This window comes from Bos indicus x Bos taurus, chromosome 8, assembly GCF_003369695.1.
Source record: "Bos indicus x Bos taurus breed Angus x Brahman F1 hybrid chromosome 8, Bos_hybrid_MaternalHap_v2.0, whole genome shotgun sequence".
NCBI lineage: Eukaryota > Metazoa > Chordata > Mammalia > Artiodactyla > Bovidae > Bos > Bos indicus x Bos taurus.
In genome coordinates this window covers 110,299,576-110,319,225 of record NC_040083.1, presented here as the reverse complement: position 1 = coordinate 110,319,225, position 19,650 = coordinate 110,299,576, and positions in this window count along the sequence as shown.

The window sequence follows — 19,650 nt, the reverse complement described above, 5'->3', positions numbered from 1 at the left end:
CCTATGAGGCAGGCAGAGCTGAATATCCTTTTAGAAACTGGGAACCTGAGGCAGGGAGACCAGGTGCCCTCCCTAAGGTCAAGTGGGAGCAAGGGAGGCAGTGGAGTTAGGAGCCGGTCTCTGGCTTCTAATTGCTCTCCTTCTAGACTAACGAGGAATTTCCGTTCCTTTTGTGTCTTCAGCCAAGATGAGGTCACATCTTCATGGGGGGCTTTGGGAGGAGATGGGTCTCTCTGCTCCCAGCCTGAGGGCCAGCCTGTGGGAACCACCCTGTCACCCCAACGGTGCCCGTGAGGAGGGGCATGTGGGCACAACCGCAGGAACTTCACTCTCACTGGGCACTCATAGGCCAGCTCAGTGGGGTCTGCAGGGCATCTCGGACCACCCTGAGCCATAGGGGCAGCTATTAGGTCTGCCTTTAATTGTCCATTTCTAATGGGAAGAGACATATCCTCTGGTAGAAACACTGGATAACTACAAAAGTGATGTACAAAAGGAAGTAAAAAAAAAAAAAAAAAAAAACCAGTCGTGGGCCCAGTGTCCTGAGAGAGCTACTGGGAACATTTTAGTAAATGTTCTTTGTCGTTTTGAAACAGTACATACACAGACACACACAGAGAGAGACTTAAAAAAAAAATCCGTTTAAATCATACTAATTACAGCTTTACTCTCGTTTTTTCACTTAACACCCCCTTATCACACCCATCCGTTGGCTCCTGTTTGTAGGCAAAGACACGGAAGCTAAGAAGAGGGAAGTGATGTGTTCAAGCCCCGTCCGGGTCAGTGGTGGGGTCAGGGTTCACTCTTCCGGTGTGAGTCACACTCAGATGGAGAAACCAAGGCCCCGAGAAGAGGAGGTCACTCGAGGCCACGTGACTGTGGGGCTCCTGGACCCTTCTCTGCCGGCCCCGAGAAGTCTCAGGAGAGGATCTGCCCTCTGGGTCTGGAGGAGATGGTGTGTGCAGGAGCCAGAGGGTGGGATGCTGGGCCCGCCCGGGCAGCAGGAGAGAGACGTCCTCTGCCTTCCCGCAGCTGTACCCCAGGAGAGCAGACAGGCCCTGCACCACCCCTCATGGCCCCTGCTCCCTACGGACCTCCAGACCAGAGACCTGCTGAGCCTTGGTTTCCTCTTCGGCATGAAGGTGAAAATCCTAGCCTCACAGGGTTGCTCTGAGGGTGCCAGGGTCCAGGAAACCACTCACTTTGTATCCTGTGGGGTCCCAGTCTAGTAATAACAGAAACAAGAATCCCAGACAGTGATGGAGTGCCTGGCCAACTGACAGACACCAAGCTGAGCGCTCACAGGCATCATTTCATGAAACTTGCATAAAAAACCCCACGAGGAGGTGGGATTATGATCGTCCTCTTTTATAGAGGAGGAAACCCAGGCTCTGAGGGGTAAAAAATCACTCACCCAAGGTCACACCAGGGCCGGAAGCCAGGACTTAGACCGAAATGCCAGATTCAGACCCGTAATCCCCTGATGTCATCAGCGTAATATTGTGGAAACAGTACAGAAAGATGAGATGGCTTTTAATTCTGCACAGGCTGCAGGTCCATTTTTAAACAACCATGAAATGATGAGAACTCCCGTTTACTGAGCGCCCACTGCACTTGCTTCACTCGTGAGCACCACCCTTAAGTTGGTGACTGACCTGGGAGGAAGGCATGTTTTCCCCACTTTATAGATAAAGATACAAGCTGAGAGAGGTCAGGCCACTTCCCCAAGGTCACACAGCTAACAGGCAGACCTCTGTTTTATCCGTGACCGTCAGAGGTTTTACCGGATGGCGGGGTCCTCTCCAGTGCCTTGGGAGCAGGAGAAGGTCAAATGGATGTGATGTCCCTTCTGGACCGACTGTCAGCCCTTCTCCTCCAGGGGAGATGCCCCTGCCTGGAGTGCTCAGCCTGGCGGGACCCCTTTGGGTGGGATTGACACAGGCCACGGGGATGAAGGACGAAGTGGGGGGGCCACTGGCGGGCCAGTAGCTGGATCTCCTTTGCTGCCTCGGCGTCTGGGACCTGAGAGTTCATTTTAACCAAAGCACAGTTAGGTGGCACAGAGGTAGGGACCGTTCCAGAGGGGCCGGGGTGTCACAGTCGTCTGGGTGATGCCAGCTCTCCCTTTTCTGGTCCTTTCCTCAAGCCCTACCCACTTCAAGGCATTTTCCTCCTTAGAAAACCTGGGGTGTCAGGTGCTAAAGTCATCATCGCCGCCCCAGCCGATCTTGGTAAGGCCGGGAGGAAGGTCACCCAGTGGGTCAGGGGCTCAGCTGCGGTGGCCTGTGATTCCTCTCTGGTGGGGAGAGGTCAGCTGAGCCATCATCCCTCCCTGTCCATTGCTCTCTCCCTCCTGCCAACTTCTGGGCAGCCGGATCCATTCTTTTGGCAGTAGGGCCCCGGCTACCTTTGTGCAAATGAAAAGAAGGTGCTCAGAGAAGAGAGACTCCCTTGGGGCAGCAGGTGCCTAGAGGCAGAGCCGCCCAGCCCCGGCATCTTCTGCCACACACACCCCTGCTGCACCCCTAACGTGGTGATGTCAATACTGCAGAGTCTCTTTATGGGACAGCTGGTTTCTGTCCCTCACAAGCATGGCCCCATTGGTGCAGGAAGCCCAGGACCAGCACTGGAGGGGCATCCACGTGGGACACAGGCGTCTGAGACTGGGCTGAGTGAGAAGAGCTCTTCTCTGCTGCTGCTGTGCCCCCTGGAGGGTTGCCTGCCCTGTGGACATCTCCTGGGGCCGGGGTGGGGGCCTGAGGACACTCCCAAGCCCCTAGACTATCAAGTGCCCGGTGTCCCGCCAGCCGGGGACTCCATGCTCTGGCTGTGGGACCTTGGGCCAGTCACTTGCTGCCTCTGAGCTCACGTTCCCATCCGCACAGTGGATGAGTGGTTGGGAAAGATGCAAGGCTGACCATGTGGGATTCTGGGACAAAGAGAGCGACGGAGGTCCTCTTCCCCTGGCACAGGAGAAGCATGCCCATGCACGGGTCAGGGCATGCAGGTCACTTCAGACCGCACCCCCAGCCTCACACCTGCGTGCATTCGGTCAGGAGCAGGTGTTGGAGTCCGGCAGTCCAGTTCAAGTCCTGGTTCTGTCACTTAGTAGCTGCGTGTCCTTGGGCAAGTCATTTAACTTCTCTGTGCCCCCATTCCCCCAGGGGTAAAAAGGAGATACGAAATTCCTACCTCATGTGGGTGTGGTGGGGATGAAGCAGACCAACACATAGGAGGAACTTGGATGGAGCTCCGAGGGTGAGGAGTACCTAGCATGCCTGCTACAGCCATCGTCAGGGTCCTGAACCGCGGGCCCGAGAAGTCAAGGCCGTATAGCTCTCCTCCCACTAGCCCTGGCTGCCTCCGGATCACTGACGGAGCTGGGGCCAGCCCCTTCCCCTCGTGGGGCCTGGGTGACCCCGCCCAGAAAATGACGCTCGGACTGTAAGAGGGCGGGAACCACGGTGTCTTCACTCTGGGTCCCAAGACGCAGAGCCGAGCTGGCACTGAGACGACAGTGAACAGATCCGCCGACCAGGCGCCCTTGCCCCTCGGGGGCTGTTTCTGCAAAGTCCCGGGTCTCCAGCACCCCAGGGGGGCGGGGCATGCCCACCCGCTACTCCCTCCAGCGTGGAACTTCGCTAAACAGCGAGATGGGTTGTTAAGACCTGGAGAGACCCGTTCTCAGCTGCAGTCAGGTGTTTTCTTTTCCTTTCTTTATTTTTAAATGAAACAAAGATGAATATTCTTAATGATAAAAGGTACAATTCACAAAGAAGATAGACATCATAAACCACTAGATACCTAACAACAAAGAAACAAAGATACATAAAGCAAAAATCAGAAGAAATATAAGGGGAAAGAAAAATATATATATATATAATCATAGTGAGACATATTAACTTTCTCTGATAATTTAAATATAATACATTTATAATTATAGTAATTTATATTAATCTTATAGTCTACACAAATACATTTAAAATTTTGTGGCTCATACATTGTTATTCGATTTCCATAGGACAGTTAGAAAAATTGGCAAAAAGATAAACATGACTAAATTTCAAAAAGCAGAACTCTGATTTTGTGTGATTCAGTTGTGCATATACGCATATATTATTTTTGAATTATTTTCCATTATGGGTCATTACAAGATATTGACCATAGTTCCCTGTGCTACGCAGTAAACCTTTGTTGCTTGGTGCATATCTATTTTTGTAAATTAGCAATCTAGCATTCTATTCATTAGTCAGGCTTTTTCAGACCTCCCCACTGATGCCGACACCCACTCCTCCTGACACAGAGGCCTCTTTGCGGCTCCGCAGGACAGCCCTACCCCCTGCCCACTGCCCGCTGCCCCCGGCCTTGGTTCAGGTTGGAGCCGGAAGGCTGGTGGGAGGAGAGAGCTGGACGCAGATGGAGGCCCCCCTGCGTTCCTGCTTCACCCTGCCTCTCCCCGGGGCCCCTGCCATCCCACCAGCCCTGCTCACCTGTGCAGCTGGGAGTTGGAGTCAGGAATAGATTGTCTTTCGGCTTCTGTGAAGACAGTGAAGGAAGCCCCAGAATCCTAGGCTCGCGGGGCTGTGGGCATCTCTGTCCCCTCCCACCCTCTATGCAATCGGACACAGGGAGGCCAGGAACGTGCAAAGGCTGCTCAGCCAAAAGGGGAGTGGAGCTCCTCCATCCAGGCCTGCGAGAGTGCTCACCTGGCCCCCTGCCCCAACCAGAGCACAGCACCACCCCCCACCTCCCCCCAAGGAGGAACAGAGCTTAGGGAGGGCCATGCCCACAGGAGGTCACTTTTCGGGAGAGGGCTGTGGGCCCTAGTCAGCCAGCAGAAAGCCTGCCTCCTGCCTGTCGGAGGCTGGCTTCTAGAAGTGAGAACCAGGACGGATAAACAGGACTGACACCCTCCAAGGTGCCCAGAGCCTTGCAGGCCGGGTAGGTAGAGGGAGCAGCCAGCCCTGCCCTGGAGGGAGGCCATAATCACCTGTGCCCAGGTGTCATGTGACCTTCCTTTACCCAACCCTCTAGCTGCTTCTTGAGCATATTCACACCTGAGAGTTCTTTTCACCTCCACAAAGCCTGAAAACATGTCATTATTATTTGCATTTTATAGTTGAGGAAACTCAGGGGGTGGGCAGGGAACAGTGTCCCACTGGATCCCCTCCCTGGCTCAGCTGCCAACTCATGGGGCGCTCTGGCAAGCCTCCTCTCCACTCTGGGCCTCAGTTTTCCCATCTGCAAAATGAGACAGCTGAACCCAATGGCCTCTGAGGACCCTCCTAGTATTCAATTCTCCCACCGCAGGGCAACAACCCTCAACAGCCTGTTAACTGGACTGCCCCCACGCCTCTACAGCTGAATAAGCTCCTGTGTCCCTCCCAGCTTGTGGCATTTTCCAAGCATGGCTTATTATCAACCCCATTTTACATACAAGGCAAGTACAGGCAACCAGGGGCAGGAGGAGACTGCTTGAGATCCCACCAGGAGTCAGTGGCTAAAATGGAGTGTGAAGCTAAGAGATCCAACTAGATTTCCCCCCATCTTCCCTAGATCTGTGCTGTCCAGTCCGGCAGCCACTGGCACATGTGGCTGTAAAGTGTGTGTGGCTGGCGGAATAACGCCCTCCACAGGTGCCCACATTCTAATCCTCGGATCTGTTAGCACACTACTTTACATGGCAAAAGGGACTTTGCAGGTGTGATTAAGGATCTTGAGATAGGGGAGGTCATCCTGGATTTTTGAGTGGACTCAGTATCATCCCAAGGGTCCTCATAAGAGAGAGTTGAGAGGTTTAGAGTCAGAGAAGGCAAAGAGACAACTAAAGCAAAGAGAAAGAAGATGTGACAACAGAATCAGAGTTTGGATTATGCACTTTGAAGATGGAGAAAGGGATAGATGGATGGGTGGATGGGTGGGTGGGTGGATGGATGGATGGATGGATGGGTGAGTGGGTGGATGGATGGATGGATGAGTGGGTGGATGGATGGGTGGGTGGATAGATGGATAGATGGGTGGGTGGATGGATGGATGGATGGATGGTTGGGTGAGTGGGTGGATGGATGGATGGATGAGTGGGTGGATGGATGGGTGGGTGGATAGATGGATGGATGGGTGGGTGGATGGATGGATGGATAGATGGGTGGGTGGATGGATGGATGGGTGGGTGGATAGGTTGATGGGTGGGTGGGTGGATGGGTGGATGGGTGGATAGATGGATGGGTAGATGGATGGATGGGTGGGTGGATGGATGGATGGGTGGATGGATGGGAGGGTGGACGGATGGATGGGAGGGTGGGTGGATGGGTGGATGGGTGGATGGATGGATGGATGGATGGATGGGTGAGTGGGTGGATGGATGGATGGATGAGTGAGTGGATGGATGGGTGGGTGGATAGATGGATAGATGGGTGGGTGGATGGATGGATGGATGGATGGTTGGGTGAGTGGGTGGATGGATGGATGGATGAGTGGGTGGATGGATGGGTGGGTGGATGGATGGATGGGTGGGTGGATGGATGGATGGATAGATGGGTGAGTGGATGGATGGATGGGTGGGTTGATAGGTTGATGGGTGGGTGGGTGGATGGGTGGATGGGTGGATAGATGGATGGGTAGATGGATGGATGGGTGGGTGGATGGGTGGGTGGGAGGGTAGATGGATGGGTGGGTGGGTGGATAGCTGGCTGGATGGGTGAGTGGATGGATGGATGGATGGATGGATGGGTTGATGGATGGATGGATGGGTAGATGGATGGATGGGAGGGTGGATGGATGGATGGATGGGTGGGTGGGTATGTGGGAGGGTGGATAGTTGGCTGGATGGATGGATGGATAGATGGGTGGATGGATGGATGGGAGGATGGATGGATGGATGGACGGATGGGTGGATAGATAGATGGGGGACTCCTGAGGCTCGATCCCGCCTTTGCGTATGCCGAGCCTCCTCCCTCATGACCTTTGTCATGGGCGGAGTTCCTCACACTGGCTCCCGGCAGTGATAGAATTCCAGTTGAGCTATTCCAGATCCTGAAAGATGATGCTGTGGAAAGTGCTGCACTCAATATGCAATATGCACTCAATATGCAATATGCCGGCTCCCGGCAGATAGGTGGATAAATGGATGGGTGGGTGGGTGGATGGATGGATGGGGGGGGTGGATGGATAGATGGATGGGTGAATGGGTGGATGGATGGGTGGGTGGATGGGTGGGTGGACAGATGGATGGATGGATGTGTGGGTGGATGGATGGATGGATGGGTGAATGGGTGGGTGGATGGGTGGGTGGATGGATGGATGGATGGGTGAATGGGTGGGTGGATGGGTGGGTGGATAGATGGATGGATGGGTGGATAGATGGATGGGTAGATGGATGGGTAGATGGATGGATGGATGGATGGGTGGATAGATGGATGGGTAGATGGATGGGTAGATGGATGGATGGATGGATGGGTGGGTGGATAGATGGGTGGGTGGATGGATGGATGGGTGAATGGGTGGGTGGATGGTGAATGGGTGGATGGATGGGTGGGTGGATGGATGGATGGATGGGTGGGTGGATGGATGAAAGGCAGTCTGGAGAAGACAAGGAACCAATTCTCCCCTGGAGTCTCAGGAAGAAATACAGCACTTGATGACATCTTAACTTTCGTCCCATGAGACTCATTTCCAAACCTTTCTAACCTCCGGCACTGTAAGATAATGACTTTGTGCTGTTTCAAAGTATTAGGTGTTAATTGGAAACTAATAAGGCACTTGACATTGACAACTCCAAACTGAGACGAACCACGAGTCTAAAATACACACCACATTTCGAAGGCTTGGTATGATGAGAGGATTTCATTGATCTCCTTAATATTTTTTATGTTGATGACACGTTGAAACAATCAACATTTCATTATATTAGATTAAATAAAATTTATTAAAATTAATTTATCCTGGTCTTTGTTTAGTGTGGATATTGAGAAATTATACATGCCGCTCACGTGATACGTCTACTGAGCATCCCTAGAAGGCTCTTCTCATTGCCCTGGTGAGGGGCAGGCCCTACCCCGCTGTTGCAGCTGGGGATGGGGCCCTACGCTGGGTAAGGGAATCACCGCCCACACACACACACACACTGCAGACTGGGGACCTTGGTGGTGGGCAAGAGTCCCGGCCACGCCCCCCCCACTCCCACCTGCCTGGGCTGAGCCCTGCCTCCGGGCCAGCCCATGTCCCTGCTAGACGTGACTTCTATTTTTAGCAGCTGTACTCACTGCCTCTGCACAGCTGGCTCCAAGGCTTGCTGGGTGGGGGCCAGCCCCAGGTCTGCCCTCTCCCCGCCAACGGGGGTCTCAGGAGAAGCTGACTCCCTGGCGCGGGGGCCTCTCAGAGCACAGAAGCTGGCCTAGCGGCATCTCTGGCAAATGAAGACTGTCTTCCTCTCATGTTGTCTGTCATGAGGCCGAGCTCAGAGGCTCTCCAGTCTGGGAGCGGGCAGGGCAAGTCTGAGTGTCCCTCCCCAAGGCCAGACCTGCCCAGGGAGGCGGGCAGTCACCCCTCTCAGGGGGCCTTTCTCTGGAGCATTTTCTACCTTGGAAAGTATTTTAAGCCAACGAAAAGGAGAGGGAGGGAAGAAGGGAGGAAGGCGGATGAAGCCTCGCTCCAGGGTGTGCAGCTGACCTCTCCTGACACAGCCGATCCTGAGAGGACCAGCACACAGGGAAAGGAGCACGGCTCGAAACCCGGGGCGGCCTTCTGGTTAGAACTCAGGCCCGGCCCCCAGGACAGCTGGGCTCCGTTGCTGCCCATCTGTTGGGGCCCTCCTCCCCCTCCTCCACTGCGCCATCGGCAACCCGGGGAGTTAGAGGGCACGGTGAGGTCCTGGGCGCAAGTGCCCAGCCCTGGGTCAGGCACCCAGGAGCCCTCCTGGGTAAACACTTGCTACTGGTAGTATTTCCCCAGGGCTCAGAGTCCTCGTGTCAAAAGACCCCACAGCTCGTGAGGTCACTGTTCTCATCATCCCCATTCAACAGAGGAAGAGACCGAGGCGGAGGGAGGTGAGGTGTCTTCAAAGCCACGGCTGGTGAGGGGCAGAGCTAGGAAGTTTTGGGTAACAGTCCTAGGAAGGTATAATTAAGATATAACTCACATAGCGTACAGCTCACCCACTTAAATGTGCAACTCAGTGGCATTTATATATATTTTTTCTGTTTCTTTGGTGGAACCCTAACTGATACAGCTACAGTCTAGAAGACTTGTTTTCAGTTTTAAATAATGTTCTGTTCTCTAAACATAAATTTGTTTTTAAATGGACAAAATACATGATCATTTAAAAGTATATAAAGATAGGGTGCATTTTATGAGAAGTAAGTCATACTTCAATAAAGCCATTTAAAATAATAATATAAAAGTGATAGCTGCTCATTATTTTTATTCTTTTTTTTTTTTTTTGCTCACTATTTTTAAATGGAAGAGAGAAATAGAGAAAAGTGTCTCACTGCTCAGAAATAAATACTATTCACTTAGTGGTGCATTTCTTGCCAGATACAGATAGATAAATATATACCAAATACACACACACACACACACACAATCTTCAAATTGGTATTATATGTGTATACCAATCTTTATCTTTCATTTTCCATTTCATATTATTATTATTATTAACATTTTTCCATACCATTAAAGATCTATGAAAAATTATTATCATGACAGTGTTGTGTTCCATTATATGGAGGGGACAGAAGAAATTTAGCCATCCCCTACCTGCCTCTTGAGAAATCTGTATGCAGGTCAGGAAGCAACAGTTAGAACTGGACATGGAACAACAGACTAGTTTCAAATAGGAAAAGGAGTACGTCAAGGCTGTACATTGTCACCCTGCTTATTTAACTTATATGCAGAGTACATCATGAGAAACACTGGGCTGGAAGTAGCACAAGCTGGAATCAAGATTGCCGGGAGAAATATCAATAACCTCAGATATGCAGATGACACCACCCTTATGGCAGAAAGTGAAGAGGAACTCAAAAGCCTCTTGATGAAAGTGAAAGAGGAGACTGAAAAAGTTGGCTTAAAGCTCAACATTCAGAAAACGAAGATCATGGCATCCAGTCCCATCAGTTCAGTTCAGTTCAGTTCAGTCGCTCAGTCGTGTCCGACTTTTTGTGGCCCCATGAATCGCAGCACGCCAGGCCTCCCTGTCCATCACCAACTCCCGGAGTTCACTCAAACTCATGTCCATCGAGTCAGTGATGCCATCCAGCCATCTCATCCTCTGTCTTCCACTTCTCCTCCTGCCCCCAATCCCTCCCAACATCAGAGTCTTTTCCAATGAGTCAACTCTTCCCATGAGGTGGCCAATGTATTGGAGTTTCAGCTTTAGCATCAGTCCTTCCAAAGAACACCCAGGACTGATCTCCTTTAGAATGGACTGGTTGGATCTCCTTGCAGTCCAAGGGACTCTCAAGAGTCTTCTCCAACACCACAGTTCAAAAGCATTAATTCTTCGGTGCTCAGCCTTCTTCACAGTCCAACTCTCACATCCATACATGACCACTGGAAAAACCATAGCCTTGACTAGATGGACCTTTGTTGGCAAAGTAATGTCTCTGCTTTTCAATATGCTATCTAGGTTGGTCAGAACTTTCCTTCCAAAGAGTAAGCTTCTTTTAATTTCATGGCTGCAGTCACCATCTGCAGTGATTTTGGAGTCCCCCAAAATAAAGTCTGACACTGTTTCCTCTATTTCCCCATCTATTTCCCATGAAGTGATGGGACCAGATGCCATGATCTTAGTTTTCTGAATGCTGAGCTTTAAGCCAACTTTTTCAGTCTCTACTTTCACTTTCATCAAGAGGCTTTTTAGTTCCTCACTTAATGGCAAATAGATGGGGAAACAGTGGCAGACTTTATTTTTGGGGGCTCTTTTTACACACTGAAAATTGTTTTCCAGAAATGATATATTAATTTAAATTTTCCCAAGTACTATATTGTATTGAGGTATATATATCTCATCCAAGTGTTGCTGTATGTGTTAATATACTAGATGCAAAATGGCATTTTCAATTGCCTTTGTATCTGGGGAGGATAAACCTGATTCATACGGTCAGTAACTATCTACACTTCATGTGAATTGTCTACACGTGCCCTGTTTCCAAATTTCTATATACATGTTAGTATTTTTTTATTATCACAAACATGGTAATAACTGTCATACTTATTGTATTTTTCTCACTTTGCTATTTGGTTTTCTGATTTCTTTCATGATTTTTAATACACTAAAGATTTTAATTTTTTGAATAGAGTTATATTTCTTATTGTTTAAAATGATCCCATCCAAATAAGGCACATAGTTGGTTAACAGTGTCACACTGCCTTCAGTCCCTTTGTTTTGAAAGTGTACTATAGTTACGTCAGAGGTTATGATTAGGGGGAACCATGTGATGACGTGCACAGGAATTCTGTACTATTTTTGCAACATTATGTGAAGCTTAATTTTTTTTTTTTTGGCCACACCATGCAGCATATGGGATCTTAGTTCCCAGACCAGAAATGGAACCTTCACTCCTTACCCTGGGAGTGCAGAGTCTTAACCACTGAGTCATCAGGAAAGTCCCTATGGGAGTCTTAAATTATTTCCAAACACAAGGTTAAAAATAATTAAGTTGAAAAATGTTCATTTAGATTTTCGTTTAAGGTTTATGGACTCATATTTAAATTCTTTCCTCCATCAGTAATTTATTTGATATTAAGTGAGAGGTGAGACGCTGATGTAATTCTTAATTTCCAGATGGCTGGCCGACTGTCTTAGCCTTCAGGCCGAATCATCCCTCCTTTATCTGGTGATTTGGGCACCACCTTTATTATACACTGAAGCCCATAAATGATAAGGACTGTTTCTGGGCCGTTTTTGTTGATGCATTACCAGATACATTGATAATGGATTCTGATGCCTTATCCATTCCTTATACCCTTGCCTTGCTGTTTTGATTACTACAGCTTCAAAGTGTATTTTATAATGTGACGTGATGGGTGCCAGTTTCCTTCATGCATCAGAGTAACCCTTTTTTATTACTCGTATTCTTCAACATGTTAAAATTCTTATTCTTCCAGTTGGAACAAACACAATAAAAAATATTTCAGAGATTTTTATGGGAGTCTCATGAAACTTGCAAATTACCCTGAGAAAAGTTGACATCTTTACAACATCCAGTTTTCCCATCCAAGACCACAGTAGCCATGGAGCCCCATTTATTTTTTAATTTATTTTGTTTCTCAGAGAAGATTTGCTGTTGTCTTCTCAGCTTTTCACATTTCTTGTTAAGGTTAGTTATTGATGTATTATGACTGACATTTTTTTAAAATTATGTTTTCCAATTGGTAATGTTGGTATGTAGATGGTATAGATATACAGGACAGTGGCTGTCTTTTATATCCAATCATCTTGCTGAATTCTCTTATTTATTCTAGTAGCTTTTTCAGTGAATTTTCTTGGTTTTCAAGATGGACAAAGACCCTCTTTAAATCAGCATAATTTGTCTCCTTTACAATGGCAGTAACACTCTATAGCCACAAGGGTCATTTGGTGGATAAATATAAGAAAGTTTCTGATTATCTTACTTCAGTTCCTTTACAAGGAAAAAAACGGAAATAATGCTAATATATAAAATAACTATCTTGTTAAGGTGCTATGAGTTTTCGGTAAAATAAGATATTTACTCCAATTTCAGAGTCCTTAAGAAGTGGTAATCTTTTTGCTAAGTGCTTGCTTCACGTCTTACTGCAGTGGCTAAAACTTTCAGATCAATGTTGAATAATGGTATTGGGTTTCATTCACTATCAAATTCCTGATTTTGACTGGAGAGCTTCCAGGGTTTTACCCAAAGAGCCTGTTAATCAAGCAATGGTGCCTCTAAAGCTGTTACATAAATGCAACACGAAAACCGCAGACTCCTCTTTAAGGCAACCTTAAATCTGAAAGCTCAAAACCTCTAACAAGTCTGTTATTTATACATCAATAAATAAAGTTGAAACAAAAAAAATTTTTAAGGTTGCTGGAGGTTTCCGTGTCTTGTTTTCTTAAGGTGTTAGTTCCTTCCTGCAGGGGTCTTAGGACCTGACTGAGGACAAAGCCCAGGAGGTCAGAGCACCTTAAATCTTCAAAGGAGTTTCGTTCCCTTTGGAGTTTGGACAGAAAGGGCCCTGGAACTGTAATTCTTTCACTGGCTTGCAGATCCCGACCAGCTCCTTGCTGGTTGTGAGACCTCGGGCAAGTCCCATCACCAGCTCTGAGCTCCACCATCCTCATGGGCAAAGCCGGGTGGCACAGTCCCCACCAGCCGGGTTATGAGGGGCAGCTGGGATGACACATGGAAAGTCCAGGAACACAGAAGAGTCCCCGGAATGTTAGCTGAAGCTGAGCGTGCTGAGGGATTGTGTGCTGGGTTTACGTAAGAGGAAGAATCCCTCAAGCCTTCTACCACGAAGCTGTTTATTAGGTGTTCACTCATCAAATCCTCCCAACGTCTGTGTTCCTGGCACCGGGCTAGGCTCTGTGATCAGGGCTCCACATCCCAGCGCAGGGCGGAGGGGAGACAGGCAGTAAATGAGCACAAATAAACGTGCCTCCCCGCAGGGCGGGGCTGGCAAGGGCCTAATGCGGGGGCAGCTGACTGCCAAGGTCCGGCCCCGCCCGCACCCGCACCCATATGGAATGCATTGAGCGGCTGGCGCATTCCAAACGCGCGGTTCGGCTCTCCCAGGCGCCTTTTCCTGGACCTCACCAGGCCTTCTGCAGGCAGCCAGGGCCTCAGCGCCTGATAAGAGGGCCTCCCGCGGCTGCCTTCCACGAGAGCGAGAGCGCTGCCAAGGCCAGCGGGGGAGGTGGGAGGGGTGTCCTTGATGCTCCGTCTCTTCCCTCCACAGCCCCACCAGGGACCGGGGGATGGCTGGAGAGAAAGGGCCAGTGGCCCCAGGGGCCGCTGGAACCAAAGCGCTGGGTTGCTTTGTTGTAGGAAAGTAACGTTGAATAACTGAGTCAACCCCACGAACTGTAGCCCGCCAGGCTCCTTGGTCCATGGGAGTCCCAAGAATACTGGAGTGGGTTGTCATTTCCTTCTCTAAGGGATCTTCCCGCCCCGGGGATCGAACCCAAGTCTCCGGCATTGGCAGGTTGATTGTTTACCGTCAGGGAAGCCCAGAAAATTAATAGAAATATTTCAATTAAAAGTTCCACGGTAGAGCACAGGGAACTCTATTCAATATCCTGTGATAAACCCTAATGGAAAAGAATATCCAGATTTTTCTTTCATCTTATTTTTCATATTTCATATTTATACATATATATATATATGAGTCACTTTATATGTATATGAGTGAGTCACTTTGCAGACATATAACTGAGTTACTTTGCTGCACAGCAGTACTTAACACAACATTTTAAATCAAATATACTTCAATTTTTAAAAAGGAAATAAAATAAAAATCATGAAGTGGTCATGTAGGGTGCCCCCAAACTTTCTAAGCAGGTCTCCCTTCCCATCCTTGATAGAGTCAGGACTCTAGGGGTCTGGCATTGATTCAATGTCAGCTCATCCTTGACCCTCAGGGCTTGGTTTAATGAATGACTGGGTGAGGGATGGCTGAGCACCAACTTTGTGTGGCCACGAGTCCCAGGCCAATCTCATCTCCCTGACAGATGGCCCCTGCTTTAGGCATGGTCTCTATTTACAGAGGAGACAACTGAGGCTCAGAACTGGAATCCAGGCTCCATCCTTCCCTCCACTCCAGAGGTCAGCAAGCTGCCACGCATCTAGTCCAGGTTGAGGGCTTGTTAAAACAGAGTGCTGGGGGACTTCCCTGGCAGTCCAGAGGTTAGGACTCCATGCTTTCACTACCAGAGCTGAAGTTCGATCCCTGCTTGGGGACCTGCGATCCCACAAGCCATTTAGCTGGGCCAAAAAAGGGGAAAGGAGTGCTGGTCCACCCAGATTTTTTTTTTTTTTCAGCTCAGTATTTCTGGAGTGGGGCCAGAGAATTTACATTTGTCACATGTTCCCAGTTAATGCCGATGCCCTTGGTCTAGGACACACTTTGGGAACGCTGCCTACACTATGGCACCCCCTCTGAATACACATTTAGTGGTTAGGGAGACCTGACATTCACCACTGGAAGTGAGATGGGCTGCCATCCCTATACCCATATTAGAGAATTCTGTTCTGTCTCGCCCTCTGGGGAGCACCCCCCACAACACACGGCGCTACACGCAGTTCTCTAAGCGCTCCTCCTGGACGCTGGGGGACACAGACTTTCCCAAGGGAGGGTGCACCCGTCAAGCAATAGAACAAGTGATTGTCGATGATGAATTTTCTTCTGTAAGTGACCCCTGGGAGACGGGCTAGTCAGAGCCAAACAAGAGCTGGAAGGCTTGGAGAAAACTGCCCAAGGCTTTCAAAAGAAAGGATGTGCAGGAGTAGGGCTGGGGAGTTGAGTGATGGGGAAGGCAGGCCAGGGGCCGAGCATTCTAGGAAGAGGTGATGGGGCAGCTGCTGACCTGGACAGGAAGCTAGTGTGTCACCGCTGAAACCAGGGTACCCTGGTCAGCAGAGAGCTGGGACAGAGAGTTGAGGAAATGGAGGGTTTCTCGGAAACTCCATTTTATTTCCCCAGTGGATACTTGTGGCTTCTTTTTCAGAGTCTAGCAGACTTGAGCAGGGCGAGAGTACCCCACCCGTGCTGCACACATTTTAATTAGACTATTAAATAAAGACACAGATACATGAGGGGGTTTATAATTAATCATCACAACTGCCATTTAGTGTGTCTATTATGTACCAGGCACTTTATATATAAAGCCTCAATCAGGTCTCCTAATGACTCCCAGAACGTGGGTGCTGAGATTATCCCCTTTTTTCAGACAAGGAAACTGAGGCTGAGAGAGCTTAAAGAACTTGGCCGAGACCCTAGTCGCTAGGAAATGACGGGGCTCCTGTCTCACCATCTCTAAACGGTCGCTTTCCTCTCTACTGTCCTGCCCCGCCTTTCCTGAACACCTGCTCCGAGCCGGGCCTGGGTGGGACCGTAGATGAATCATTCAAGTAGTTATCAATTCAGCAAGCTCTTTTTTTTTCTCATTGAGCACCTACTCTTCTGTAAGGGCTTCTGTATTTATAGCATGCCTTATTCCAGAAAACACTTAATATAACTTCTTGATATACAAGGGAATAAAATTTTAGAGGCGTGGTCATGTGACAAGGAGCAAATGGAAACAGAAGCTGGGAAGGTCTGAGGAATCCAGGAGTGAGCCAGGCAGACCGAAGGGGGCACACGGGGTCCTCTGCGTGACGGGGGACAGACCCCAAATTGTCCTGAGCTTTCCAGCAGCCAAAACTGAATCCACGAGGTTCAGTGTTTGTGAGATACCCATGACTCAGGGGCTACCGCGAAGGAAGACCTTCCTGGGGCCCTGAGACCAGAGAGGCCTTCTCCTGGGGTGCGGGCATGCAAAGCACACCATGGACCCTCAGGAGCGACGTCCCCAAACGGCGTCCCTACTGCTCCTACAGCGCAGGCCCCGGGCGCTGTTTCCTCTGCCCACTCCGTGCTGGCCCGGGTCCCAGAGCGGCTCGGAGCAGAGATCACAGCACAGGGCGAGGCGGCCCCTCTCCACCCTCCAGTTTAATCCCCCTGCAGCCTTTATAGGAAACATTTAGAACAAACTGGCATGCCACTAGCTGCCCGCAGTCCTCAGGTAAGCTCTAGTTTGGCTTGAGAAGTATATTTAAATGATTTGGATTCGTTGTCAACTTTAAATGGTTAGGAAATTTCACCTAAAAAGCCAGATTGGAAAGAAAAAAAAAGGATTTGACTACCCGGGGCCCACATTCCCTGAGGATAAGAACTGGCTCAAGCTGAGTAGTTTTCCAATGAGCCCCCATGGTTCCCTGAAGGCCCTTTTGTTTGCAACGTCCCTGCCTGGCTTACAAGTCTTCAGGAGCTTGCAGCCTAGGTTTGGGGTGTTTTGAGTTGTGTCCCTGCAGTGCGTGTCGGAAGCAGTCGGTAACCGGTTTACCGTGGGGGCTCTCGGGCCGGGCTTCTGGGATCTGAGCGCGTGCGGGGCGCAGGCTCAGACAGTCTGACAGGCGTCGAGGTACAGGGGCCTCTCCTGGGAAGCTGGAAGCCTGGGGGGCACCCGAGGGCGGTTGTACAGCTGTTCAACATCACCAATCCAGATAAAAGGATGAGTAGTGTTCTTTCCAACTCAACTTTTGGCGAAGGCAGTGGGGCGGCGAGTTCAAGATCATGAACTTGGCAGATGCTCTTCTGAGTCGCTGGGGTTAGTCCTGAGTCAGGTGCTGTCAGCCACAGTGGTGCTTGTCAGGTGTGAGGGGCCTGGCTTAAAGAGGAGCACTTCCCCAGGATAGCTCTGCTGCTGGCTGGAGAGACGCTGAGGCGAGGAAGACGCCCGGGACACAGGAGAGGGCGGAGGCAAGTCGGTGGATCATCCAGGTAAATGCGACATGTTCTCTGGGATCCCCCAGAGACCCACTAAGCGAGGCTGGGGAACTCAAACCCTCCACCACCCCATCCTCCGGAGGAGAAGCCTGGGCTGAGTTTGGGGAATAAATACCATCCAGCCACATAAAGAAGAAGAAGGAACATCCCAGCCAAAGTGAGGGTACAATCCAAGGCTCTGAGAGGCCCAAAGGGAGGCTGGGAGGAGACAGAGGGGAAGGCGGTCTGGCGCAGCCCAGACAAGGGTAGGAAGGATATGAGACAAGACCACGGCGGCGGGAAGAGGCCAAATCACAAAAGGCCTTGCATGCCAAGCTAAGGAGAGGGAACTTGGCCCCGAGGCTCAGAGGAACTTCTGCAGGGTTTTAAGTCCAGGCAGCATATGGATGAACGAATCCATAATAGGCTGGGGTTATCAAGGAGGGCTTCCTGGAGGAGGTCAGACTTGAACTGAAGGAGGGGGAGGATTTGGAAAGCTGGCAGGGAAGGAGAGGTGTGCCTATTCTGATCAACTTGTTACAGTTAAATCTCTTCAAAACCCTCCCTCCCCCATGGCCTTTGAAACCGTTTGAATCACAAGCTGTCTGTGTTTAAAGATGTGTTTGTCGGTTATTTGAAAGCTGTGGTTTCTCTTTAGCTGATTCTGGGCCCCATCCTTTGACTAGGAACCAGAAAGGAATGAAGAACGCATCCTCTTGCCCAGAGAGCTAATTATTGAAATACTGTGGGCCTCACCAGGGTTTATGGCGTCACTGAGCTCTATCATCCAACAGCTCCTAATTTCTAACTGGTCAAAGTTTTCAGTACATTTTTATGGGCCATCCTAAAGCCAGCTGGAAGCTTTTTTTCCATAAACTCTCCCTGAGACAAGTAGCCAGGTTTCACATATTAAAATGAAAATGTCAAAAGGTTGTTAAAAAAATAAAATGCAGCTCAGCTCACACAACCCACATTGGAGTCCAACAGCATCTGCCTGGTTTTTTCTGCAAAGCTGAGACTCAGGTCAGAAGATGATGTTAATCCCTTGATCACTTTATCCATTCACTTAACAAGCACTGGGGGTATTTTTTGGGTACCCAGACTTGAGCAGGGCCCCAGGATCAGAAGGTGCCTCAGGCACAATTACTCCATCCCCAGGGCCCTCTGGAGCTCAAAACGCTCGGTCATTTAGAACGTGTTTTCACGTGTAATTTTGTGAGCTGTAGGTACTCTTATTATTCCCATTTTTTTCAGAGGAGGACTTGTAGAGGTTAGGTAACCTGCCCAGAGTCACAGTAGTAGTATGCGGTAGAACTTGACCTTGGGTCACACGCATTCAGGCTTCCTTGGAAGCTCAGACGCTGGGTTCGATCCCTGGTTGGGAAGATCCCCTGGAGGAGGGCATGGCAACTCACTCCAGTATTTTGGCCTGGAGAATCCCCATGGACCGAGGAGTGACTGGGCACTGGGTGACTAAGCACAGCACAGCCACATTCAGAACCTACATTCTGTCCACTTCTCCCTGCCCTTTCCAAGCAACACCATCCAACCGTTATCAGCTTAGGTTGAACGACGGCTCTAAGAGGTTTAGCTGCCACTTATCTGTCCAGTATCTGCCCTTGTTTTCGAACCTGATTTCTCTCCTCTGAGGGAATCGCCCCATTGTGAGGCCAGAAGAAAAGTAGCACCCACGTCCCGCTGCACCATCGCCATAGAAGCCTAGCGAAGCCCAGTGCCTCCCCAGCACCTCCCGCCTGCACAGTGGGCGTGAAAGACACAACCTCCGCCAACCAGACATTCGCTCCTGGGACTGACTCTTGAGTGAGTGGTGAAATGACACCTGGAGGTCAAAATCACCCTCAGTAAGGACCCTGGATCAGACTGTCTGCAGTATTCCCTTGGCTGACTTCCTGTGACTCTGAGACCTCTCAGCCCTTCAAGCTGACACCAAGCTTGCTCTTCCATGGGATTCCATTCCCATCTGGGTCCTTCTAGCCTGCTAAGCAGAGAAGGCAATGGGCCCCCACTCCAGTGTTCTTGCCTGGAGAATTCCAGGGATGGGGGAGCCTGGTAGGCTGCCGTCTATGGGGTCGCAGAGTCGGACACGACTGAAGTGACGCAGCAGCAGCAGCCTGTTAAGGGTCAAGAGTGTAAAGAAAGAGGCTAAGG